Below are 27610 nucleotides of genomic sequence, written 5' to 3'. Positions count from 1 at the left end.
TAGGGTGATAATATACAGCCTTGACATACTCCTTTCCCAATTTTGAACAACTCAGTTGTTCCATGTCTGGTTCTATCTGTTGCCTTTTTACCCCCATAATTTATTATCAACTCTGTCTGGCACTATAGACTCTTAATACAAACATTTTGTCTGTCAAATAAAGCAGGAAAATGGTATCATCAATTCCTGAACAACAAAAAAAGAGCAAATTTTATGTAAGTAAATATTATGCAACTTCTATAGCGCTATCTATCCCCACCCCCAATGACAAACTGGGTTTAAATGATAGATTTACAGTAGAAGTAACAAAATGAAACTTGCAAGAGTATTTGTAAATTAAATATAATAATGAAAGTGAAGTTCCTAGCCCATGGACTAAATTGAAAATAACAAAAATACTATCCCTTTTTTGATTTCTTTGAAACTGCACACACTGCCTCGAAACAGTACTTGGCAATGGAAAGTAGAAATACTTTACAGTCTGAATTATTTCTGTTAAGTATGGGCTATATTGAACAAAACCCTCCGGTTTCACTGATTTTCTTCCCCAACAATTGAACATAATCACTGGACAATTCTGAAACTAATCACAGGACTGCCCTGGGACTAATGGGTAGCTAAAATGACTAATTCATATGTCCTTGAGAAAATGGAATATGCATTGCCAAAATATATAGTGCTTTCAAACTTAAGAGTTTCATCCAATAGTTCAGTTGCACTGGTGAAGATAACTATAGTTTAAAATAAAACTAAATTCTTGATGCTTTTATTCATAGAATAATGGGACATTAAAAGCACCTTAGAGATCAACCAGTCAGTTCACCCAATACATTCTTTCTTAACTTAAATTCCCTGAACCATGTGTTAATATAAGGACTTTTTCTTCAATACCTTATACATTTTCAAGCAAACAAAGAAAGCAAAAGACTTATACAATGAACATCCATACATCAATACCTATATTTTTCAATTAACAGTTATAGCTGCTTTGTAACATATCTATTCTTCTATCAATTCTTCTGCTTGTTCATAGATCTATCTTTTTCTTTGATGGATTTTAAAGTAACTTGCAAATAATAGTACATTAGGACACTTAGCATGCATACCATTAACCAGAGAATGTAATTGCTTTTTAAATTCTTCACATTGTGTGATTATCACTACATAATGGAACATTATTTCTGCTTCTGAAAGGAATCAAACTTTTTCTAGTCAAAGGCCTATGCATATGCTAATTTATGGCTGGAAAACTCATATTTTCTACTCTACTTTAGCCATAAAATTTCTACTTATCTTTCAAATATCAGCTTAAACTTCATTTCTTTAGGCATCTTCTCTAAATCCTGAGTTTAACTTGGATGCATCCTGTTATTCTCCCAGGGCACCCTATTATTACCAATGATGTACTTATTATCTATCAGTTATTAGTTTTACATAGGAATCCCTCAGAAGACTATGAACTTAATAGTTCTTTACTATATACTTCGTAGCTATCACAGTGTCTAGTGTAATGTTTCTGAAACATATCAAATGACGATGTTCCAAACTTGACTGTAGTGACGGCTTCATGGATCTATGAAAATACCCAAAATCATTTAATTGCATGCTTCAAATAAGCAAAGTATACTTCAAGAAAGCTGTTGTGTGTGTGTGTTTTTAATATCACTTCTCTTAGTGTCTCCCAACATGAGCACATACACAGCAGGTCCTTCTCCTTTACCTTTTGCAGGAAACATATTCAGTCTATTAAATATATGGAAAAATGACAAGAAGTAAAAAAAAATGAGTAATAAACACATTTAAGTGTTATGTAAAAGTGGAAAGCTGGTATTATTGTTAGAACTTAGTTCCTTTAATTTTTAAGGATATATATATATATATATATATATTTGTTTGTGTGTGTGTATGTGTGTGTGTGTGTGTGAACAAACTCTAGGTTTTTTTTTTTTCCAATTGTTTGTTATCTTTTTATGATAGGGCCACACTCTTCTTTCCTTTCATCTCACATGTCCCAGCTTCTCTTCATAACTGCTCAAAACATGTCTATAGAAATGTCTGTGACAAATTCTCAGATCACTAAGGAAAAATTACAAACCAAGGAAAATAATATCAAAACTAGAAAAGAACACATAAAACTTTCCCTGAGCTATCTTACTAGTTGTCTCCTCCAAAAGGTCTCCAACAAAAACTGTTTCAAAATGAATTCATCTGCTTTTGGAAAATAAAAAGCCAGGTCTATGCTGGCAGGATATTTTAATCATCTTCCAAGTATTACTTTAAATAAATATACAAGAGAAAATAAGGAAGCCTAATCCAAACTTCTTTGTATACGGACATGTATCAAGGCCTCTGAAGCTAAAGCAGTAATATGCTGGCATAATATGTAATATGCTGGCATGGAAACTGGTAGTTTCCAATCTTTTCCAAACAAGTCCCAGTAATTGAAATTCCAGGGGAGGAGGGAGAAACACTTGTAGAAAGTGAAATACTGTTTTACCTGGATATTCAAAATACAGATTATCATTTTATAAGCTTTAGAAATTCTATTATAAATGAACCTCTTTGTCAATTCTAATATTTCCCAAACTTTTTGACCAAATAATTTCTCTGCTATATTTCTTAGTAATAACTTTTGATAGGCTTTATTATTAGCTTATATTAATAGCTGATAATATTATAAAATATTTGGGAAGCGTTGTGCTTAAATTTTGATACACTTGAACTTATGTGCAGAGTATTGATTTAGAGTAATATTAATTTATATAATCATGAAAAGTCTTAAGCTAATTTTTAATAAAAGTATATTCCTAGTATGAAATCAGTGGATTTGTCAGAAATTTAGTTCTTTGGTGCACTAGTAAGCTACCGTGATGATTTAGGATATTAATATTCTGGTAGATTGGCAGAAATATCTTGCTTCAGGCCTACATTTTTCTTCCTACCTTTGCTATTTTTCATTGTACCTTATAGTGAAGTTATATTGTAAAACATCCCCGTCACTTGGAAATTCTTTGTAAAAAAGATTCTATTTTTGAGAGGAAAAAAATACACCATATTTTTTCAGAACTTACCAACTTAGCTAAAGTTAAGATGGAATATTTCAGGACTGTATTTTTTCACTTGGTTGATTTCTACCAGAGTGACTTCTTCCTTTCACTGTTCAATATGTGTGTGATATTTTAGGTAACATGTATGTGTGTGCTCATACTTGTTTAAAAACGTAAATACTAAGAAGTCCCTGCATTGTCTTCTTATGATAAAGTCAATTTTTAAACTAAATTAGTGTCTATTTTGTTATTAAGGTAATATTTTCTGTCAAATGTGACACATTTTTTTCAAGCAGGTATAACTCATTTATTAACACGTGTCTCAAATATGAAACAATTTTAAGGGAAATATGTAAAAATTGTCTAATAAAGCAATGCACAATGTATTTAGGGCATTTTGTTGGATAGTTTCATGGGAAGGTAGTGAAACCATGATAGTTTTCAAAAGAGTGTGAATAGTTCTAAAACTGTCATTATTGAAAATTACCATTATTATTTTCATACCATTCACTACTTCAGTGATATACAGCTTGTCAAAAGCTCTCCATTTAGGTTAAATTTAGTTGCATATCAATTGAAGAACTTTAAAGAAATTAAGATAAATGTATCCTATTATATATAAGTGCAAATTGTCCTTTTTTGATAATAAGGTATTTTTATTCTTTATCTTGGCATGAAAATCTTATTTAAATGATGAATATTTTAGAAGGTGATAAAACAATTTGGTTCCAAATCTACAATAAAATAGTTTAGTACTAAAAATCTAGAAATTGTTTTGAACTTGAAATTTCCCTGAATCTGTGCATATCATTGATTTAAAAATATATATATAGTAGAAAGCAAGAACTGAGGCTCCTCAGATGGCTCACAGAGGCCAGATTCTTTCTTGAAGGGAGCCAGCCATTATCAAATGATGACAAATGCTCTGTTTTATAAAGGAAGCATTGGAATATTCTAAAATAAGCTAGTTATTGCAATTTCTATCTAAGAAGGTGATACTTTTCTTTTAATTCTGAATTATAGGCTTTGACTTCCAGTACTTTGCCAACAAAGGTCCGTCTAGTCAAGGCTATGGTTTTTCCAGTGGTCATGTATGGATGTGAGAGTTGGACTGTGAAGAAAGCTGAACACCAAAGAATTGATAGTTTTGAACTGTGGTGTTGGAGAAGACTCTTCAGAGTCCCTTGGACTGCGAGGAGATTCAACCAGTCCATTCTGAAGGAGATCAGTCCTGGGATTTCTTTGGAAGGAATGATGCTAAAGCTGAAACTCCAGGACTTTGGCCACCTCATGCGAAGAGTTGACTCATTGGAAAAGACTCTGATGCTGGGAGAGATTGGGGGCAGGAGGAAGAGGGGACAACAGAGGATGAGATGGCTGGATGGCATCACTGACTCAATGGACATGAGTTTGAGTGAACTCCGGGAGATGGTGATGGACAGGGAGGTCTGGAGTGCTGGGATTCATGGGGTCGCAAAGAGTCGGACACGACTGAGTGACTGAACTGAACTGAACTGAATAGGAGACTAAATCCACCACTGAAAAAAATTGGAAACAATAAAGTTTTACATATAAGTATATATATATGCATATATATCAAAATAATGTTTTTGAAGGTATTAGGAGAAAGTAAGCAGTAATGATGTATGGGAAACAAGCTTAGGAAAGACAAAAATTTGACAATAAATCATCTTAGTCCCTGATATTGGATTAGGTTATACTTGGTTCCAAGAATCTATAAACAGCAAATATATACCCTCTTTGAAAGAAGACATATCCTAGCTAGGAAACCTTTTTTCTTTTTACTAATAATTTTTCATTAATAGAGTAAACAAAAAACAAGTCAGTTGTATGAACAATCAAGACAATGTGAAGTAATCATAAAAGAAGTAAAATAACAGAAGCAGATGCACATGGTCTTGCCAATAATTAATCAATTTTATCAGTTTTTTCAAAAGAGTCAACTTTGGGCTATATTAGTCCCTTCAATTTTTTATGGGTTTTTATTTCATTAATATATGCTTTTTATTAATTCATTCCTTCCAAATTTTTGTATTTAATTTATTATGTTTTAGAGTTTATGATCCACAAGAGCACTGGAGATACCAGACAGAGACTTTAAAATAACTGTAACCTTTAGCAGGTAACTAAACATTAAAAAAATAAGAAGCAGCAGCAAATAGATCTTACAGCTAAAACGAAAAGCCTCCAAACTAAGAATTTAGTGTATGATCTAGATATAAACTGAAGAATTATTGAACTGGAAATTAGGTAAAATAAAAGGATATTTAGGAATAAAGCATGAGCAACAAAAAGTGTATAAAAAGAAGATTTAACAAAAGTAAAATTGAAGTGCCAGCAAGAAAAGAGAGGTGGTACAAAAACAATATTAACATTTATAAGGAAATAGAAATTTACAAATGAGTAAACCATGCATTCCAGGTGTCTTAGGAATTCTAAATAATGAAAACAAAGAACTCTTTCTAAACATGCCTTTCAGAACCATTACTGAAAGCAAAAAAAAAAAAAAAAAGTGAGAATCTTAAAAGCAGTAGGAGAAATAAAGACTGATTTTCTTCAGAGAAGTAAGACCAACAACTAAATTTTCTAAAGAAACAATGGAAATCAGAAACCTGCATCTTTAACATACTGGAAGAATATACTTATCAAACTGGAATCCTATATCCAGTCAATATTTTATCAGGAAAATAGCCAACCTAAGAAAAACAAAACTAAAAGAATTCATTCTTTGAGATGGACAAAAAGTAAAATTAAAACAGACCTCTTGGCAAGGGGAAAATATCTCACATTAAAAAGTGAATGTGAATGTTAAATTATATTATTTACTATTTAAAGGATTTATATATGCAACAAAAGTATTATAAATTGTGAGATAGGGTAAAAACAGTTATTATTCATAAAGTGACCATGTGGTAATCCATCAAGAAAGTCTCAACAAATAACAAAGGATAGAATCATACAAATGGCTTTCTGTGATCACAATATATTTAAGGTAAAAATCAACAACAATAAAAAAAAAAGTAGATAATACTTATATATTTAAAAATTAAGAAATAGCAAATAATATGCAGGTCTAAATAAATAATCATTTTTCAATCTTAAAATTAAGAAAACATAGTAGATTAAACACAATAAAAAAAGAAAAAATTAAGAAGCAGAAATTCAAGATTTCATGCAAAGATGGGCACAATAAAGGACAAAAATAGTAAGGACCTAACAGAAGTAAAATCTATTAAGAAGAGGTGGCAAGAATACACAAAAGAACTATACAAAAAAGATCTTCATGGCCCAGATAACCATGATGGTGTAATTGCACACCTAGAGCCAGACATCCTGGAATGTGAAGTCAAGTGGGCCTTAGAAAGCATTACTATGAACAAAGCTAGTGGAGGTGATGGAATTCCAGTTGAGCTAGTTCAAATCTTGAAAGATGATCCTGTGAAAGTGCTGCACTCAATATGCCAGCAAATTTAGAAAACTCAGCAGTGACCACAGGACTGGAAAAGGTCAGTTTTCATTCCAATCCCAAAGAAAAGCAATGCCAAAGAATATACAAACTACCGCACAATTGCACTCATTTCTCAAGCTAGCAAAGTAATGCTCAAAATTCTCCAGGCTTCAGAAGTACATGAACCATGAACTTCCAGACGTTCAAGCTGGATTTAGAAAAGGCAGAGGAACCAGAGATCAAATTGCCAACATCTGCTGGCTCATCGAAAAAGCAAGAGAGTTCCAGAAAAATATCTATTTCTGCTTTTTTGATATGCCAAAGTCTTTGACTGTTGTTGATGACAACAAACTGTGGAAAATTCTTAAAGAGATGGGAATATCAGAGCACCTAACCAGCATCCTGAGAAATCTGTATGCAGGTCAGGAAGCAACAGTTAGAACTGAACATAGAACAGCAGACTGGTTCCAAATTGGGAAAGTAAATGCCAAGGCTGTCTATTGTCACCCTGCTTATTTAATTTATATGCATAGCATATCATGCGAAATGCCGGGCTGGATGAAGCACAAGCTGGAATCAAGGTTACTGGGAGAAATATCAATAACCTCAGATATGCAGATGACATCACCCTTATGGCAAAAAGCAAAGAAGAACTGAAGAGCCTCTTGATGAAAGTGAAAAAGGAGAATGAAAAAGTTGGCTAAAGAGTCAACATTCAGAAAACTGAGATCATGGCATCCAGTCCCATCACTTCATGGCAAATAGATTCAGAAACAATGGAAACAGAGACAGACTTTATTTTTGGGAGCTTCAAAATCACTGCAGATGGTGACTGCAGCCATGAAATCAAAAAATGCTTGCACCTTGGAATAAAAGGTATGACCAAACTAGACAGCATATTAAAAAGCAGAGACATTACTTTGCCAACTATATATAAACTATATACATTCATATGAGTGAGGCTTTTGTCTGTAGATGGCTCCTTGCATTCTTCTGGAATGCAAGAAAAACCTCTTGGGTATTGATGTGAAGGCAAGGTACTTCTCATGCTTCTCAGTTCACTTCAGAACATCAATACCCAAGAGGTTTTTCTTGCATCCAGAAGAATGCAAGGAGCCATCTACAGACACATCCTCCCTCATATGAATGTATATAGTTATAGATTTGATGTTTGATACAAACATCTTTTTTCTCTCATAGTTCTGGAGACTGAAAACTGGTATTAAGGTGCTGAGATCACGCTGCCTTCTTGTTCAAAGACAGTAGTTTCTTGCTGTCTTCTCTTATCAGAAGAGGCAAGACAACTCTCTGTAGTTTCTTTTGTAAGAGATATGCCTTTTCTAAATCCAGCTTGTATATAGGAAAGTTTTTGGTTCACCTAGTGTTGAAGCCATTTTGAGCATTACCTTGCTAACATGTGAAATCAGTGCAATTGTATGGAGGTGTGAACATTCTTTGGCACTGCCCTTCTTTGGGATAAGAATGAAAATTGATCTTTTCCAGTCCTGTGGCCACTGCTGAGTTTTCCAAATCTTTTGGCATACTGAGTGTAACACTTTAAAAGCATCATCTTTTATGATTTTTATTAGCTCAGCTATAATTCCATCACTTCCACTAACTTTATTTATAGTAACACTTGATGTCACACTCCAGAATGTCTTACTCTAGGTGAGCGATCATACCATTGTGGTTATCTGGGTTATTAAGACCTTTTTTTGTACAGTTCTTCTGTGTATTCTTGCCACCTCTTCTTAATATCTTCTGCTTCGGTTAGTTCCTTGCCATTTCTGTCCTTTATTGCCCATATTTTTGCATGAAACATTTCATTGGTATCTCTAATGTTCTTGAAGGGAGCTCTAATCTTTCCCATTCCATTGTTTTCCTCTATTTCTTTGCATTGTTCACTTAAGAAGGCTTTCTTATCTCTCCTTGCTATTCTTTGGAACTCTGCAAATCAGTGGGCACACTGATTTTCTTTTCCTCCTTTGCTTTTCATTTCTCTTGTTTTCTCAGCTGTTTGTGAGGCTTTGTTGGACAACCAATTTGCATTTTTATATTTCTTTTTTGGGGGGATGGTTTTGGCTACCATCTCCTGTATAATGTTATGAACCTTCATCTATAGTTCTCCAGGTACTCTATTAGATCTAATCCCTTGAATCTATTTGTCACTTTCATTATATAATCATAAGGGATTTGATTTAAGTCATACCTGAATGGCCTAGTGGTTTCCCTACTTTATTCAATTTAGGTCTGAATTTTGCAATAAAGAATCTTGAACTGGATCTGAGCCGCAGTCAGCTCCCAGTCTTGTTTTTGCTGACTCTAATGAGCTTCTCTAACTTTGGCTGCCACGAATGTAAACAGTCTGATTTCAGTATTGACCATCTGGTGATGTGCATCTGTAGAGTGTCTTTTGTGTTGTTGGAAGAGAGTGTTTGCTATGACCATTGTGTTCCCTTGGCAAAACTCTGATAAACTTTCCATTGCTTCATTTTGTACTCCGAGGCTGGTATCTCTTGACTTCCTGCTTTGCATTCCAGTCCCCTATGATGAAAAGGAAATCTTGTTTTGATGTCAGATCTAGAAGGTCATGGAGGTTTTCATAGAACCATTTGACTTCAGCTTCTTTGGCTTCAGTGACTGTGGCATAAAGTTATATTACTGTGGTATTGAATGGTTTTCCTTGGAAACAAACAGGATCATTCTATCATTTTTGAAATGCTCCCAAGTACTGCATTTTGGTCTCTTTTGTTAATTAGTTGAGCTACTCAATTTCTTCCAAGGGATTCTTGCCCACAAGAGTAGATATAATGGTCATTAGAATTCAGTTTGTCCATTCCCATCCATTTTAATTCACTGATTGCTAAAATGTGGATGTTCACTCTTGCCATCTCCTATTTGACCACATCCAATTTCAGATCAGATCAGATCAGTCGCTCAGTTGTGTCCGACTCTTTGCGACCCCATGAATTGCAGCATGCCAGGCCTCCCTGTCCATCACCAACTCCCGAAGTTCACTCAGACTCACGTCCATCAAATCAGTGATGCCATCCAGCCATCTCATCCTCTGTCATCCCCTTCTCCTCTTGCCCCCAGTCCCTCCCAGCATCAGAGTCTTTTCCAATGAGTCAACTCTTCGCATGAGGTGGCCAAAGTAATGGAGTTTCATTAGCATCATTCCTTCCAAAGAAATCCCAGGGCTGATCTCCTTCAAAATAGACTGGTTGGATCTCTATGCAGTCCAAGGGACTCTCAAGAGTCTTCTCCAACACCATAGTTCAAAAGCATCCATTCTTCATGGCTCAGCCTTCTTCACAGTCCAACTGTCATATCCATACATGATCACAGGAAAAACCATAGCCTTGACTAGACGAAACTTTGTTGGCAAAGTAATGTCTCTGTTTTTCAATATGCTATCTAGGTTGGTCATAATTTTCCTTCCAAGGAGTAAGCATCTTTTAATTTCATGGCTGCAGTCAATATCTGCAGTGATTTTGGAGACCAGAAAAATAAAGTCTGACACTGTTTCCCCATCTATTTCCCATGAAGTGATGGGATTGGATGCCATGATCTTTGTTTTCTGAATGTTGAGCTTTAAGCCAACTTTTTCACTCTCCTCTTTCACTTTCATCAAGAGGCTTTTGAGTTCCTCTTCACTTTCTGCCATAAGGGTGGTGTCATTTGCATATCTGAGGTTAGTGATATTTCTCCCGGCAATCTTGATTCCAGCTTGTGTTTCTTCCAGCCCAGCGTTTCTCTTGATGTACTCTGCATATAAGTTAAATAAGCACGGTGACAATATACAGCCTTGACGTACTCCTTTTCCTATTTGGAACCAGTCTGTTGTTCCATGCCTAGTTCTAACTGTTGCTTCCTGACCTGCATACAAATTTCTCAAGAGGCAGATCAGGTGGTCTGGTATTCCCATCTCTTGAAGAATTTTCCACAGTTTATTGTGATCCACACAGTCAAAGGCTTTGGCATAGTCAATAAAGCAGAAATAGATGTTTTTCTGGAACTCTCTTGCTTTTTCGATGATCCAGCGGATGTTGGCAATTTGATCTCTGGTTCCTCTGCCTTTTCTAAAACCAGCTTGAACATCAGGAAGTTCACAGTTCACATATTGCTGAAGCCTGGCTTGGAGAGTTTTGAGCATTCCTTTACTAGCATGTGAGATGAGTGCAATTGTGTGGTAGTTTGAGCATTCTTTGGCATTGCCTTTTTTTGGGATCGGAATGAAAACTGACCTTTTCCAGTCCTATGGCCACTGCTGAGTTTTCCAAATTTGCTGGCATATTGAGTGCAGCACTTTCACAGCATCATCTTTCAGGATTTGGAATGGCTCAACTGGAATGCCATCACCTCCACTAGCTTTGTTTGTAGTGATGCTTTCTAAGGCCCACTTGACTTCACATTCCAGGATGTCTGGCTCTAGGTCAGCGATCACACTGTTGTGATTATTTGGGTCATGAAGATCTTTTTTGTACAGTTCTTCTGTGTATTCTTGCCATCTCTTCTTAATATCTTCTGCTTCTGTTAGGTCCATACCATTTCTGTCCTTTATCAAGCCCATCTTTGCATGAAATGTTCCTTGGATATCTCTGATTTTCTTGAAGAGATCTCTAGTCTTTCCCATTCTGTTGTTTTCCTCTATTTCTTTGCATTGATCACTGAAGAAGGCCTTATCTCTTCTTATCTCTTATCTTATCTTGCTATTCTTTTCTATTCTTTTCTTGCTTATCTCTTCTTGCTATTCTTTGGAACTCTGCATTCAGATGTTTATATCTTTCCTTTTCTCCTTTGCTTTTCACTTCTCTTCTTTTCACAGCTATTTGTAAGGCCTCCTTAGACAGCCATTTTGCTTTTTTGCATTTCTTTTCTACGGGAATGGTCTTGATCCCTGTCTCCTGCACAACATCACGAACCTCATTCCATAGTTCATCAGGCACTCTATCTATCAGATCTAGGCCCTGAAATCTATTTCTTACTTCCACTGTATAATTATAAGGGATTTGATTTAAGTCATACCTGAATGGTCTAGTGGTTTTCCCTGCTTTCTTCAATTTAAGTCTGAATTTGGCAATAAGGAGTTCATGGTCTGAGCCACAGTCAGCTCCTGGTCTTGTTTTTGCTGACTGTAGAGAGTTTCTCCATCTTTAGCTGCAAAGAATATAATCAATCTGATTTCAGTGTTGACCATCGGGTGATGTCCATGTATAGAGTCCAATTTACATCCAATTTACTTCACAATAAACTGTGAAAATTCTGAAAGAGATGGGAATACCAGACCACCTGACCTGCCTCTTGAGAAACCTATATGCAGCTAAGGAAGCAACAGTTGGAACTGGACAAGGAATAACAGACTCGTTCCAAATAGGAACAGGAGTATGTCAAGGCTGTATATTGTCACCCCGCTTATTTCACTTATATGCAGAGTACATCATGAGAAACGCTGGGCTGGAATAAACACAAGCTGGAATCAAGATTGCCGGGAGAAATATCAATCATCTCAGATATGCAGATGACACCACCCTTCTGGCAGAAAGTGAAGAGGTAAAAAAAGCCTCTTGATGAAAGTGAAAGTGGCGAGTGAAAAAGTTGGCTTAAAGCTCAACATTCAGAAAACTAAGATCATGGCATCTGGTCCCATCACTTCATGGGAAATAGATGGGGAAACAGTGGAAACAGTGGTAGACTTTATTTTTGGGGGCTCCAAAATCACTGCAGATGTTGATTGCAGCCATGAAATTAAAAGACACTTACCCCTTGGAAGGAAAGTTATGACCAAGCTAGATAGCATATTCAAAAGCAGAGACATTACTTTGCTAGCAAAGGTCCAACTAGTCAAGGTTATGGTTTTTCCAGTGGTCATGTATGGATGTGAGAGTTGGACTATGAAGAAAGCTGGGCGCTGAAGAATTGATGCTTTTGAACTGGTGTGGTGTTCAAAAGAATTGATGTGCTGTTGCAGAAGACTCTCGAGAGTCCCTTGGACTGCAAGGAGATCCGATCAGTCCATTCTAAAGGAGATCCGTCCTGGGTGTTCATTGGAAGGACTGATGCTGAAGCTGAAACTCCACTACTTTGACCATCTCCTGCGAGGTGCTGACTCATTGAAAAATACTCTGATGCTGGGACGGATTGGGAGCAGGGGGAGAAGGGGATGACAGAGGCTGAGATGGCTGGATGGTATCACTGACTCGATGGACGTGAGTCTGAGTGAACTCCGGGAGTTGGTGATGGACAGGGAGGCCTGGCATGCCGCGGTTCATGGTGTCGCAGAGTCGGACACGACTGAGCGCCTGAACTGAACTGAACTGAACTGAATTTACTTCGATTCATGGACCTAACAATTCAGGAAGATTTATTTGAACCTAAATGTTATTTGAATGATGTTGATTACTCCCATAAATTTTTTCATACATATTGAAACAATTGTTGTAGAATAAATTATGACTCCATGTATGAATTTAACTGTTTTCCCAAAATTGTTAATATTCTTCACTAGAGAAAGATTCTTGGTGCTAAACTACATTATTTTAAATGTTTCTCTTGGTTTACATGGAGTATAAATTTTTAAAATATAAACAACGCTCTAGGTTTTTCATTTAACGCTCTGTCCTCTGAAGTTCTTCGGTGAATATTGTATTTATAGCCTCTGATGCCAGCTGCTTTAAAATACAAGGTTTTTCTAACTGCCTCTTTCATCTGTGGCATTAGAGATGTTCAGAGGACAGGCAGCAAAAAATAGCATGATTTGCATTCAATGCAGAAGGTGTACAGTTAAACTTTCAAGTCTTAATGAAAGGTCATAAAATCTTACAGTACTGACCAAATAGCTTTCCTAGAACATTAAATCCCTCATGAATCCTCCTGTACCACTTTAAACACAAGTTAAAATTGCATATCATAAATACTGAATGCTTTCTTCCCTAATGTAAATTCACTATTATAACCTTGTCTGGCAGAGATGCTCCACTTAAAGGTCGGTAACATTTTCATTATCAGCTCTATCTCTGAGGGGTTGGCAATGCATCTGTTTCTGTTGGTAATGGGCTGAAAGTGCTTATACAGATTTTTTTTCTTTAAGTCAGCTGCTAGTGTAGCTCTTTTTGGACCCTAAGTTAAAACAAATGGAATTTCTTTAGTTTTCAATTTCTTTTCCCATTATTGTCCAGTTAAAACTACAATTCTGTAAGAGAATATATTTTTATGAATATATTATATCCAGAGCTTTAGATTGTCTCACTGTGTGTTTGTGTGGGAGTGTGTATGTGGGGAGGGGAGGGTTAGGCATATGTATAAGTAAGAACAAATAATGTTTTCTCAATGCTTAATATTCTTTGTGGTAGAAATGATACAAAAGAAAAAATCCCATTAAGATGCATGAGAACATCTCCACAAATTAAGTTCCCTACTTGAGTGGCAAGAGTATACTCCTACTAGTATAAAGTGTACTTGAAGCATACAAAAGATTAAAATGTTCTGAATTATATTGCATTTCACGAAAGCAATGGCTCTACTTCTCAATGAGAATATATGAAATGCATTTTTGAATGAAGTGAAAAGTTAATAAGAAATCAGTTTCACTTCTGTATTTTGTGGAGGTATTTGCTAAAATGCATTAAAGTTTTAGCATTATCACAGAAGACTAGGCTGGATCTCATTTCTAGGAAACCTAAACCACCATGGTTGCCAAGATATTTTGAGGCATTGACTTTCTTAATGACAGATATACTCCAGGAAAGAGATGCTGAATGGCATAGTATGGGGCTCACTGGATGGGTGAGTATTTCCTGATTTCATTTCTGAAATTTCATATGCTTGTGTAAATATACTTGCTATCATTGACAAGATCCATTATCCCATTTTCCCTGGCCCCTTAAATTCTGGAAGTAATTTATTTAGAAAACAGGGAATTATCTGACTCTCAGAAATTTAGAAGGGTTTGTTGAATACTTGACATTCACTAGTTCAAGAGAATGAAAGAATGACCTGACCTAAAATACAGAAAATGGACCTCTATGATAATTACAATATGTTCTAAGTCACTTCCCAGTTCCACTCACAGCTATCTTCATAATATACACAGGTTAGGAAAAGTCATTCTTGATATCATCTTGTCCAGACATTATCCTATCCTTTGATCTAAAATTTATAATAGCACAAAATAAGTCATAGTCAGAGACTTGGGGTATCACACCACCCCTTTATGTTAAAATTCTGTGTTTTTTACATATTATATAAGAAAACCTATAAAATATTATATCCTTGTTTAGTTAACATAAGGTATTTTACCAGAACTAAGTAGACATTGTATTAGTGCTTTGAGAATAGAGATACATATAGCCTCACACTGTAAATCACAGAAAATAAATAAATGCCTATTTTAGGCAGTTTCATTTTGAGAAGATGACACCAGATTTCTATAATATCAGGATTGATTTGTAAAAGATCCAAAAATATCCATCCAGCTTAATTTACTTCAATTATGTTTGAATAATTGATGCACTTATTACTCTTAGGCCTGCTTGCTTATTATGTGTGTATATGTGTATATATATATGAACTTGGAACTAAAAAGTTAATGGCTCTTGTGCTTCCCTTGGAAGACATTCTACAGTCTTATGCCACTTGAAATCTTCCCTTTCATTTATCAAGTAATGACAATTATTTTTGTTTATTTCTTTCACTGAAATACTTGAAACTCTAATAGATTCTGCCTTTTCAGTTCAGAGGGAGTTGCACCTGTGGTACTGTGTCAGAAAAGAAACAAATGAATTTATCAGGTGTTCTTTTAAGACCTTTAGTGACACACTAGGTAAGTAAGAAAGATCCTTATTAGGTCCCTTCGGTCCCATCACCTTCCCCAACTTTGTCATTGGGATGGTAATTCTTTGACCCTGCAGTCCACTTGAGCAGCTTAGATAACTTATTTCATTCATTTTCTCTGTTTCCAGGTTGTCCCATGCTAGTGATTAGTGCTCTGGTCAAGGACGTGCTCCCTTGTCCTTTTCAACTTGAGCTGGAAGTGTTAGATGCTTGTGATCACTCCTGTCTTTATGGTTATGGTAGTAATTTGCATTTGAGCTGGTTACTGTGCCAATCTTGAGGGCCTGCTATGTTCAGCCATGAATAGTGGTTGGAAATTATGGGACTATTACAAAGGATTCAGCCTTCAAGAAGGAGCCTTGATCATAAAAACTCATTTTTCAAGGATAAGCTTGGAGTCTTTTGCCATTATAAGCTGTGTGTGTGTGTGCGCGTGTGTGTGGCATACCTTCTTTAGTGAATTTTAAGCTTATGACAGGTAGGATATATTAAAATAAATCGGGTGATTTCACTACTCTACTATCAGTGAGAGAGAGTAGTGACCTCTCTCACTACTATCATCAAAGTAGTACCGACACTACTTTGATAATGTGTTGCCTTATTAAAGAGATTTAGAAGCCTTCTACTAAGAAAGTTTTATTCTGCCAGACCTTTCTATTTTTGACCAGTTGACATTTGTTCCAAGCTTTTATTTCCTGTTCACTGTGGCACTATCGAACCTTGTCCTTAGCTAGGTGCTCAGTAGAAATATTTTAACAAAACAATTCATTAAAATGTTAACTAGTCATAATAGAATTAATTATAAAAACATGTTTATATAAGACTTAATAGGTATTAGTTACCAAAGATAATGCTGGAAATTCTAATATACTCCGGAAAAGGGTACCAATATTCAAAGAGTATGAAAAGATTAAGTCATTCATTTAACTATAGCTCTGGTGGTAAAGAAACTGCCTGCAATGCAGGAGACCCCAGTTCAATTCCTGGGTCGGGAAGATCCCCTGGAGAAGGGATAGGCTACCCACTCCAGTTTTCTTGGGCTTCCCTTGTGGCTCAGCTGGTAAAGAATCCACCTGCAATGTGGGAGACCTGGGTTAGATCCCTGGTTTGGGAAGATCCCCTGGAGAAGGGAAATGTTATCCACTCCAGTATTCTGGCTTGGAGAATTCCATGGATTGTATAGTCCATGGGGTCGCAAAGAGTCGGACACTACTGAGTGACTTTCACTTTCACTAAGTCAACTAGATAAAATTTATCTACCTACATCCTTCTGTTATAATTTCTTTCCGTTCCCACTATTCTTTATTTCAACTCACAGTTGACAATTAGCTTTGTGTTCTTCACAAACAAAATTTGGGAATTCTTGACTTTGGACTTATTTATGTACTACCTATAATCATGTTAAAGCTTCCCTGTTGGCTCAGATGGTAAAGAGTCTGCCTGCAATGCAGGAGAACTGGGTTTAATCCCTGGGTTGGGAAGATCCCCTGGAGAAGGGAATGGTTACCCACTCCAGTATTGTCTGGAGAATTTCAAGGACAAAGGAGCCTGGTGGGCTACAGTCCATGGGGTCACAAAGAGTCAGACAGGACTGAGCAACTAACACTTTCGCTTTCAAAATCATGTTAAATATTTCATAATCTATGCATGTCACCATTAAAGAAACTCTTTTCTAATTCTAATATGATCTCTTGGTTTTCCGGGGAAACCCAGGAACCTAGGAAAGGGGTTTACAAGAAGGCATTAGAGGTGACTCACTCAGTAAAGAGTCTGCCTGAAATGCAGGAGACCTGGGTTCAATCCCTAGGTCAGGAAGATCCCCTGGAGAAGGAAATGGCAACCCACTCCAGTATTCCTGCCTAGAAAATCCTGTGGATGGAGGAGCCTGGCAGGCTACAGTCCATGGGTTTGCAAAGAGTCAGACATGACTGAGCAACTAACACATACGTTAGATGAAATTCTAACTGTATAGCAATAAAAGGAGAGAACTAACAAACAACAGAAAAATCCTCTTTTGTAAGTTAGAAGAAATCATCAGAGCATAAATAGAAAGAAACCACTACAGAGTAGTATCACTGAGCGATATTGACAGAATGCTTTAAAGTGATTATGGTTAACAGTTCCAAGCAGCAATTACAAATCAATAATAGCATTTTAAAGTGTTTAATATTATGGACTTTGACATCAAAGAGATTACACAGACAGGTAAAGAGTTGTGAAACTGAAATGAACCACTGGGTCTTGTATTAAATTGATCCTTGGCCATATTCCAGAGCCCGTTTGAAGGAGAATAATGTACTAGTAATCCTTGAGAAAAAATAGACAAGAGTGATGTGTCACTTGATTAAGAAAATAGGGGGATAATGGCAGTTTAGACTACTCCCACTTCCCAGGATATATGCATTTTTAAAGATACAGTTTCAAACATCAGCCAAAAGTATGTTAGATCAATGGATTTTGATGGTTATCAATCTTCAAATCACATTTCTTAAGGAGCCTTTAGGTTAGTATGGTGTTTTGTTATCATTAATCTCTGTCAATGTGGTGCTGTGCAGCAGAACCATGAGGAGGATTTACTAAAATACAGATTGCTGGGCCCACCATACAGGGTTTATTATGCTGAAAGTATAGGGTGCCACTTGAGAATTTTCTTTTCTAATTCCCAAGTGATGCTGCTGGTGGTGATTCATGGACATTACTTAAATATATTAAAAAATGCAGGCATAAGATAATATTTTTTTTACTGTAGTAAATAAAATTATACATTAGGTTAAATTCAGTTCAACAGAGAGGAGAAAAAAAAGAAGGAAAGGAACATCACATTATTGTGGTAATAGAATACACTGAAATAAATACATCTCATCTAATACTGAAATATTACCAAACATGCTGTGATAGTTATTGTATAATCACTCATCTTTATGTGAAAAAAAAAAAAACAAACTGCTGACTAAACAATATTCTGTTGCCAGATCCTCCTGCTGAGGTTTTCTTTTCTAGATGCATAGACTTTGCAGCTCATGATTGCCCATAATTGTCTTCTTATATTTACTTAAGGGGATAATTTGGCTTTCAATAAATAGCAATTAAAACATATAAATATATTTTCAGCTATTTTCTGAAATGTGAGAGAGTAGTTCATACTTGAATAACAATGGTTGTTTATATATTATATAGTGATTTACTATTCCTTTTGCTTATTACAGAGTTCTTTGTTCTATTTATCTTATTGTTCTATTTATCTTAAATCAAGTTTTTTACAATGTAACTGTCTAGATGTTTATCTTTGATAACACAAACACAAATCTAGATTTTTCAGAACAAAATAAAGATTGGATTTATTTTGCCTTTGGATCAGTTAAAAGTGATGAGTGAAAAATTCAACAAAATAATAACATTTGGGTTACCCCGAAGAGAATTACTCAGTTTCTGGGGAAAAAAAAAAAACACAGTCCTACTATGTATATTCTCATAAATTTATAATTTTTGGACCAAATTGCTAGTTAATACCTCATGAAATAAACAGGCAGTAGAAGAGGTAAAGAAGTTTGAGAAATGAACTTCAGGAAGTCTTCTAAAACCTTGGTGATGATAAGTGGATATTAATTTTATTGATTTTATTGGCATGTTACATATATTGTATAAACATTCTAGTATGTTTTCATGTTCAAACATTAAAATTCATAATCCCTCTGCTTTAAAGAGTGTTAAAGAATAAACCAAGGTAGCCATTACTTTGAGATATAAAATTTCAGTGTCCTTTCTTCATTATACATAAGTTCATTAATTTTTTGAACTCACTACATGATCTTGGGTAAGTGATTTGCTTGATTCATACCTGCTTTTTTGTAAATTGAAGGTTAGATTAAATTTCTTCTACATTCTTCTCAAAGGTGACACACTACAGTTTTCTGATTCCCTTGTTTCTAAATTTAAGCAGTTGTCATAAGAAAAACTGAAAATTTTTATAGCAATATTATAAAACTCCAATTGTTTACTTTTGAGTAAGACAAGTTCTTCTTTTCCTTTTTTTTTTTTTTTTTTAATTTCTATCTTCTAGAATGTTTCCAGGCACCATATTTCCCCCATTACATTTCTATCATTCAGTTCAGTTCAATTCAGTTGCTAAAGTTGTGTCCAACTCTTTGCAACCCCATGAATTGCCCCACGCCAGGCCTCCCTGTCCATCACCAACTCCCGGAGTTCACTCATACTCAAGTCCATCCAGTCGGTGATGCCATCCAGCCATCTCATCCTCTGTCGTCCCCTTCTCCTCCTGCCCCAAATCCCTCCCAACATCAGAGTCTTTTCCAATGAGTCAACTCTCCGCATGAGGTGGCCAAAGTACTGGAGTTTCAGCTCTAGCATCATTCCTTCCAAAGAAATCCCAGGGCTGATCTCCTTCAGAATAGACTGGTTGGATCTCCTTGAAGTCCAAGAGACTCTCAAGAGTCTTCTCCAACACCACAGTTCAAAAGCATCAATTCTTCGGCGCTCAGCTTTCTTCACAGTCCAAATCTCATGACTAAGTATTACCTTACTTATTCTTAAATCACCCTGTTCCCTCGTCCTTCCCAGTTCACAGAAATTGGGCTCATAAAAGCTGGCTTGGAGCCCCCTTCCCTAAGCACTACACCTATTGCTGTGGTTGGTGTGTGTGGACGTGACCTGGCAGGTACTTCTATCATTATGCTGATACAATAAGCCTTTCTAAAAGTTACACCTTTTCTAAAAGCAGATAGAAAATATGAGCTAATCAAGAAAGAAAATGTTATGTCAAGTTGTATAAATGTCCTTTACTCAAATTTCCATAATAAAGTAGGAAACTAATGATGCTAAGTTACATATTTTAAATGAGATAATTTTTATTTTCAGGAAAAATTTTCATGGATATAAATGTAATCAATAGAAGAAGTAAGAGAACTAACTGTTATCATATGTTCATTATACTCTGGGAACACTGAGATACTAATTCTTTTTTACAGAAAAAATACTGTAATGATAAAATATAAATAAAACTTGTGCCCTGAAGAGACAGAGTGGTTATTCAAACCTATAAAAAATGGAAAATTAACTAATAGAGAAATATCTTTGAATCTTCAGAAAAAAAAATATATATATATATATTTTAGAAAATGTATAATGTAACATGCTATGCTATGCTATGCTAAGTCACTTCAGTCATGTCCGACTCTGTGCGACCCCATAGATGGCAGCCCACCAGGCTCCCCTGTCCCTGGGATTCTCCAGGCAAGAACACTGGAGTGGGTTGCCATTTCCTTCTCCAATGCATGAAAAGTGAAAAGTGAAAGCGAAGTCACTCAGTTGTGTCCGACTCTTAATGACCCCATGGATTGCAGCCTAACAGGCTCCTCCGTCCATGGGATTTTCCAGGCAAGAGTACTGGAGTGGGGTGCCATTGCCTTCTCCCATAATGTAACATAAGATGCAAGTAATATTAATAAAAGTTATCTACCTGTATATACAAGATATATTAATATTAGTTACATTTTATTTGAGGTCACATAGAGTTAGACATGACTTAGCAACTGAGCACAAGCACACATCACATATAGATCAGGAGAGAAAGAGAGATTCAGAAAGATTGCATCATTTTCTCAGAAATATCAGTTGCTCCACACAGAGAAGTTTAAGTGATTGAGGACTACAACATGGAGGAGATGAAATTTTATTCTGTGCTCAAATTATTGTTGTCCACTTGTTTACCCTGGAGCTTCCATGGTTATGTTTAAGAATATTACCTTTTAAGTAGACTGTAAACTTCATGCAACCATACATTATTGATTGTATTGATAGATTTTATATATGTGTTTGATTTACCCAAGAAAGTGGCAGATATGAGTAGAGGAGATAGGTGGGTGTCAATAGACTTGATTTCTATCCCCCTCCCCTTACTTGATATATCTCTTGATCTTAATTGTGTTGTCCTACCTTTACCAACGGTACAAATAAGTTAACAATGTTCTACGTCTCAAACTTGATTTCACACTTCTTAGTGAGTTCTGTGAAACTTTAATGCTTCATCATTTACAGCTACTTACAAAAAGTGTGTGTGAAATAACTGTGAAGGCAGAGAAGCAAAACACAAAGTTGTAATAATTCATCTGTAAAAAATAGTCTGTATATCGTGTAGGAGCACTGACAGGACTCTTTTTTTTTTTTTTCGACATTCAATTCCAACACTATAGAATTCTGCATTTGTCTAAGAAACAGGAAAAATGAATATTATAGGCCTGCCAAAACTAGGTGATGCTGTAATTATCAGGCTTTTTAAACTTCTCCATATTTTCCAGATACTAACAATGGCTTAAGCATGGTATAATCATGTCTTATCCAAAGAATTATGTGTTTTTCCTCCTTTAACTCAGATTTTTTAGCAATCTTTTGTTAAGCTTCAGTTGCAAAACCATTTGAAAATCGTATAATTTATCACTTTCTATATCTTTATGCTCAACTTATTGACAAATACTAGATATGCAACTGCAGACACAGTTTTCAAAAAAAGTATAATTGGCATAGTTATTTAAAATTTTTCCTGTTACAGAACTCACACTCATCTTAATGTAACAAATAATGCAGAGGCAATAATTTCAATTTTTCCATATGTTGTTATTCATATAAGAATGCTATCATATATCAGATACATTTATTGAATACTACTCTCAATGAGAAAAGACTAAAGGCTTGTTACTATTAATATAAATGTTCTCAGTTCACTGTCTGTTAAAAGAATTTCAATTCATCAGGAACTAATCACATTTCATTTTCATTGTTTTTGTTTTTCCTGTGGTCAATGCAGAGTAGTTGAGGTGTATGATAATCAAAGAATTGTTCATGGTTGACTCAACTTACACTCTTGCTTCATCAGTGCAGCATATTAAAGAGTGCCCCAAAATATTTAGCTTGATTGGTTAAGGCATTCTACTAGATTTCTGATATTATAGATTTCAAATATAGTATGAGTGGGGCAAGTATTTGCTTTTATCTCTCTCTTATGTGATATGAAAACTGTATGAAATAAGTTTCTTTTCAAAAATAAATTAATAAAGTTGTAATCTAATCTTTGCCATGTTAGTGGAGAAACATTAATTTTCTTCTTATAAGGGGAGAATATCTTAAATGTGTCAAGATATTTGGGACTGTAAAAACAATAGTGTAATACAAGTGGAAATAGGTATTTGTTTTCTCAGAAATCTAATTTAAAAACAAAACAAAACTTTCTAACCTATTCTCAATAGATTGGCTATAGAGGTCTAATTTAATATGCATTTTTTCACATTATCTGCCACCACGGCTCTTTGTAGAGTTATATAAACTCATATGGTATATTCATTCTTATTTTCTAGTCTCATTTCCCAAATTGTTCATGCTTTCTCAGGTTGCTAATACAAGCACAACTATATTTAAAAGTACTTCTTCTGTCTTGTTTAATTAGAAGTAGAAATAAACATCCACAATAACTCAGATAGGAAATAATTATTTACCCATATGAAAACTTCTTAGGCCTTTATACATGTAGTTTATATAAATCCATTCCTTCTTCTGGATTAGAATTCCATAGGAAAAAAGAATCAGGTATTTTACTTCTTTGATTATTCAGTGTTTAATACGATGTTTGACACATAATAGCCAAAGAACAGAGAAGGCAATGGAAACCCATTCCAGTACTCTTGCCTGGACAATCCTATGGATGGAGGAGACTGGTAGGTTGCAGTCCATGGGGTCACCAGGAGTCAGACACAACTGAGCAACTTCACTTTCACTCTTCACTTTCATGCACTGGAGAAGGAAATGGCAACCACTCTAGTGTTCTTGCCTGGAGAATCCCAGGGACGGCGGAGCCTGGTGGGCTGCCGTCTATGGGGTCGCACAGAGTCGGACATGACTGAACCAACTTAGCAGCAGCAGCAGCCAAAAGAAAGGCTTTCTTTCTTTTAACTTATATTCACGTAGAAGTATTTGTTCATTCTCTCTCTGTCCTGCTTCCCTCTCTCTCTCTCTCTTTCCTGCACTACAATCTCTTATTAAGTAGAATGAAATATGAAAAAAAACATTTATAGAATTCTCCTCTTCAGATCAGAACAAACTAGCTGACATTAGATGTCTCTTAAGTAAGAAAAAAAAATGATGTGACAAGGTGATTGTTCAGACTATGTACATAGATGAATACTAGAAATAGAACATGACTTTGAGTGAAAAATTCAAGATATAAGATGTGGTATGATGCAATACAAAAATAAGAACTTGGTAGTTATAATCATAGTAAAGAAAAAGAAGACTAAGTTAAAACATCTTTTATCGATTCCCTTCACTTGGGAGTTTAGTGTAAATACCGATTTATACACTATATTAAAAACAAAGACACATGTTTTTCCAATCAAGGATTAATAAAGTCTTCATAAAAATTTTAAGATAACAGCATATTTGGTAGGTTAAGAAACTTGAAATAAAGAGTAGGATAAGGATAATGAGCCTAGAGTTTTAAATCCTGTAGATCTTTATGTGGAATAGCACTAGCATTTAAACTCCTATTGTAACCATAATTATTTGAGGGCTCCAATCGCTAACACAATTGTTTCATTGCTTTTTTTCCCTGTATCGAGAGGTTAATCTAGATAACATACTTACACGTTTCTTAGATAAATATAAAGGTGTTAAATAGCTTTTGAAATGTTAGCCACCAAGTAGCATTAAACTAGTACATTTAAATATGATATTTAATAGCTTAATCCTAAAAAGACAGTGAAAATAAAGTTTAATAATGTATTATCTGCTCTACTGATTATACTGAGAATTTAGAAATGCAGGCTTAAGTGTGTGTGATATTGATCTGTCACCTCAGGAAAAGTTAATGAGATCACTCATACTTCCCTGGGAAATAAGCAGAGGGCACACCAGAATGGATAGAACATTGGTTCAAAGCTGATTTTATTACAATCTGAGTACTTAAAAGTTGTTTAAATGCTGTAGAAAGGCAACTGGAAATCATTTGACTTTTCCTCTCTAATTAAACCTGCCTGATATGGATTAGTGATGCATGAAATACAGAGAAACTTAGTCCTGATATTATGAATCTTAACCATTTAATTGGTCTCTAGCATCTTGTTAATGATTCTGTTTTCTAAAAAAAAGTCACATCTTTAGGCCATGTGACAATTTTATTTTACTTTTTTAAATTTATTTACTTACTTATTTTAGTTTGGACTATTTTGTGTGGATTACTTTAAAATCAGAACTGATTCTCTTATAGCTAAAATTCATCAAGATACACCCATTGTTTTGTTTCTGGCCACAAACCCCTCAGTGAAGCACTGGTCATATTACACAATAGCAGAATGACCTTAGAAAGCTCTCAGTTTTCACAGGCTGAGCCATATAATGGAGAAAGCCTGTGGAAGTGAATGGTAAAACTTTGGAATCAGGCTGAATGAAGCTTGAATCTTGGCTACTAGTTTATTAACTGGTTGACTTTGGATAGTTTGCTGACTTATCTTGCTTGGAATCAATTTTATCATTTATCAAAAGTGCATAAAATGACTACCTCATATGGTTGTTTTGTAGATTAGATAATACAGGTAAATTATTTGGCTCTGTGCTTTGTAGCTGGTAAGTTATTATTTTAATTCATAATGTGTTTTATTGTTAATAACAGGGATAATGAAAACAAACTGTTTGAGGACCAACAGTATAATCTGTAACTGTAGTGTTTTTTGTTTTTTTTTTTTGCTCTAATTTCAACTGTACATTTTCTGCCAGTGATAAATTCTAAAGTCACAGTTTTTTCATTTTGAGATGTGTCCAACCAGTAGAGGATGAACACTATCTCCCACTAGTATTGATTAAATTTATTTTTTTATTTAACAATATTTATATAGTGGTTGATAATAGTTTTTATTAAACAAATATTTATCTATGGTTGATATGTACCAACTATTAGGCACTTAAATATTATCTCATTTAATTCTCAAAAAGACCCTATGATGTAGGTTCTCTTCTCCCCATGTTACAGAGGAGACATCTGCGACACAGTGACATTACATAACTTGCCTGAGGTCAGTTTGTAGCAGAAAGTGGCAAAGTAGGGATTTCAAACCAGGTGGTGCTTGGTTTTAAAAACTGTGTCATCTGCTTCTCTCTTACATGGCTCTATAGCAGCAGGTTTAATGAGGCTGTTGCAGGCACCACTTCCCTCCAGAGATGCTCACGGTGTTGCCAGCTCCTGACCTGCTGTTGTCCTGGCATTTGCTCCCTTTTACTGCCACTGTGGCTGACAAGCCAGTGGTCCTCTTCCCTACTGCTTGCAGCCTACAGCTGCTCTAAAGAAAAACATAATTCTTTTCACCTTGAAACAAAATAAATTTTCATTTTCTAAGTGTTAGCAAAGATGAACAGTCTTCTGTATAAATCCTAACATCTTCTGGCCTTCATTTCCATTGGTCAGATTCTTAAATTTTGGATTGATGGGTTCAGGAAAATGAATGTTGACAGATTATTTTCCATAAAGGCAATGCCAGATGCACATATCACCAATGATGCATGGGAGTGCCTGTTTTACCATATAATCACTGAAAAAATGAATGCAATCAATGTTTTTAAATATTTTGTTAGTTGGGTATGTTGAAAATTTGTATCTCATTATTAGAGTTTTCAGTAAGGTTGAGCATCCTATGTTTACTGGTCATTTCCTCTTTTCTAAATTGATGGCTACAGTTAACTAGTATGAATTACAGTACTGCAAGCTTGTCATGTTCCTGACTCTGTGCTGTGCTTAGTTGCTCAGTCATGTCTGACTCTTTGCTACCCCAAGGACTGTAGCCCGCCAGGCTCCTCTGTCCATAGGGACTCTCCAGGCAAGAATCATGGAATGCGAAGCCTATCCCTTCTGCTGGGGATTTTCCCAACCCAGAAATCCAACCCAGGTCTCCTGCATTACAGGCAGCTTCTTCACCATCTGAGCCATCAGGGAAGCCTGACTCTGTGCCACTAGCTGTTAACCCAGGTTCATTCCCCTTCTCTTCTCAATAATATCATCTACTTATTCAGTCACTTTTTCTAAGACTTTTCCACCAGAATCGTTAGCAATTTCAACATATATACAAATGATCCTTGAATACTCTAGCTTTCTAGTCCTTGAAAAACCATCTCTCATTAGCAATCTTACATTCTACCCTATCTCAGGTGGAACTGCATCAGTTCCGTAATCTAAATATACTCCTCTTCTGAGGACTACTTCTTCATACCAGTTTGCTTTTACCTCTGACCTGATCCTCTCTACTAAGCCTCCAAACCATTGGCCATAGACCATTTTCATTGTTCTTCATTCACTTAATATCTTGACTCCCTTATTTTTATTGTTGTTGAGTCACTCAGTTGTGCCCAACTCTTTGCGATCCTGTGAACTGTAGCCCTCCGGGCTCCTCTGTCCATGGGATTTTCCAGTCAAGAATACTGGAGTGGGTCGCCATTTCCTTCTTCAGAGGATTTTCCCAACCCAGGGATGGAGCCCACATCTCCTGCATTGGCAGGTGGATTCTTTACCACTGAGCCACCAGGGAAACCCGAATCCCTTCTTTATCCAGATTAAATTCTGTGGTTAATGATTATAATCAATTTCTTGCATAGTCTCTCAATTTTCTCAACACTCTTCTTTCAATTCTTTCAATTTGCTTGATAATGAAATTTCATGAATATAGTTAAATTCAACTCTCTGCCTTCCCAGTCTCTGTGTTTTTTAGCTGATTACCTTTGTTTCTACTACATTCAGACATTGAATTTAGTAGAGCCACACTCCCATGTATAACCAACTACCATTCTCTGCACCCATATACCTTCCCATTCCTTCTCTTACCATACATTAGAATTCCTCAACGTTGGCATTATTAATGTTTTGGACTGGATAATACTTTGTTGTGGGAGCTGTACTCTGTATTGTCAGGTATTTAGCAGCATCCCTGGCCTTTACTCACTAACTGCTAGTCAAACCACCCCCCCATCCCATCAAAAATATATCAAGGCATTGCCAAATGTTCTCTGGCAAGGAAAAGCAGATAAGCGGATTGTCTCTCTCTCTGAGAGTCACTGTCACAGATGAATATTTTTAGTCCCATCTAAGGCCAATTCCTCCTTTGTTTTCTCATCCCCATTTATTTAGTTAAGGACGTGGCTCCAAAAGTTTGATTCACACTTCTCTTTCATATGTCATCTATTTGTCACTCTCAGTTGTATAAACATGAAAACATGT

The sequence above is a fragment of the Bos mutus genome, chromosome 3 (genome assembly GCF_027580195.1).
Source record: "Bos mutus isolate GX-2022 chromosome 3, NWIPB_WYAK_1.1, whole genome shotgun sequence".
NCBI lineage: Eukaryota > Metazoa > Chordata > Mammalia > Artiodactyla > Bovidae > Bos > Bos mutus.
Note: the sequence above shows the minus strand (reverse complement) of the source record.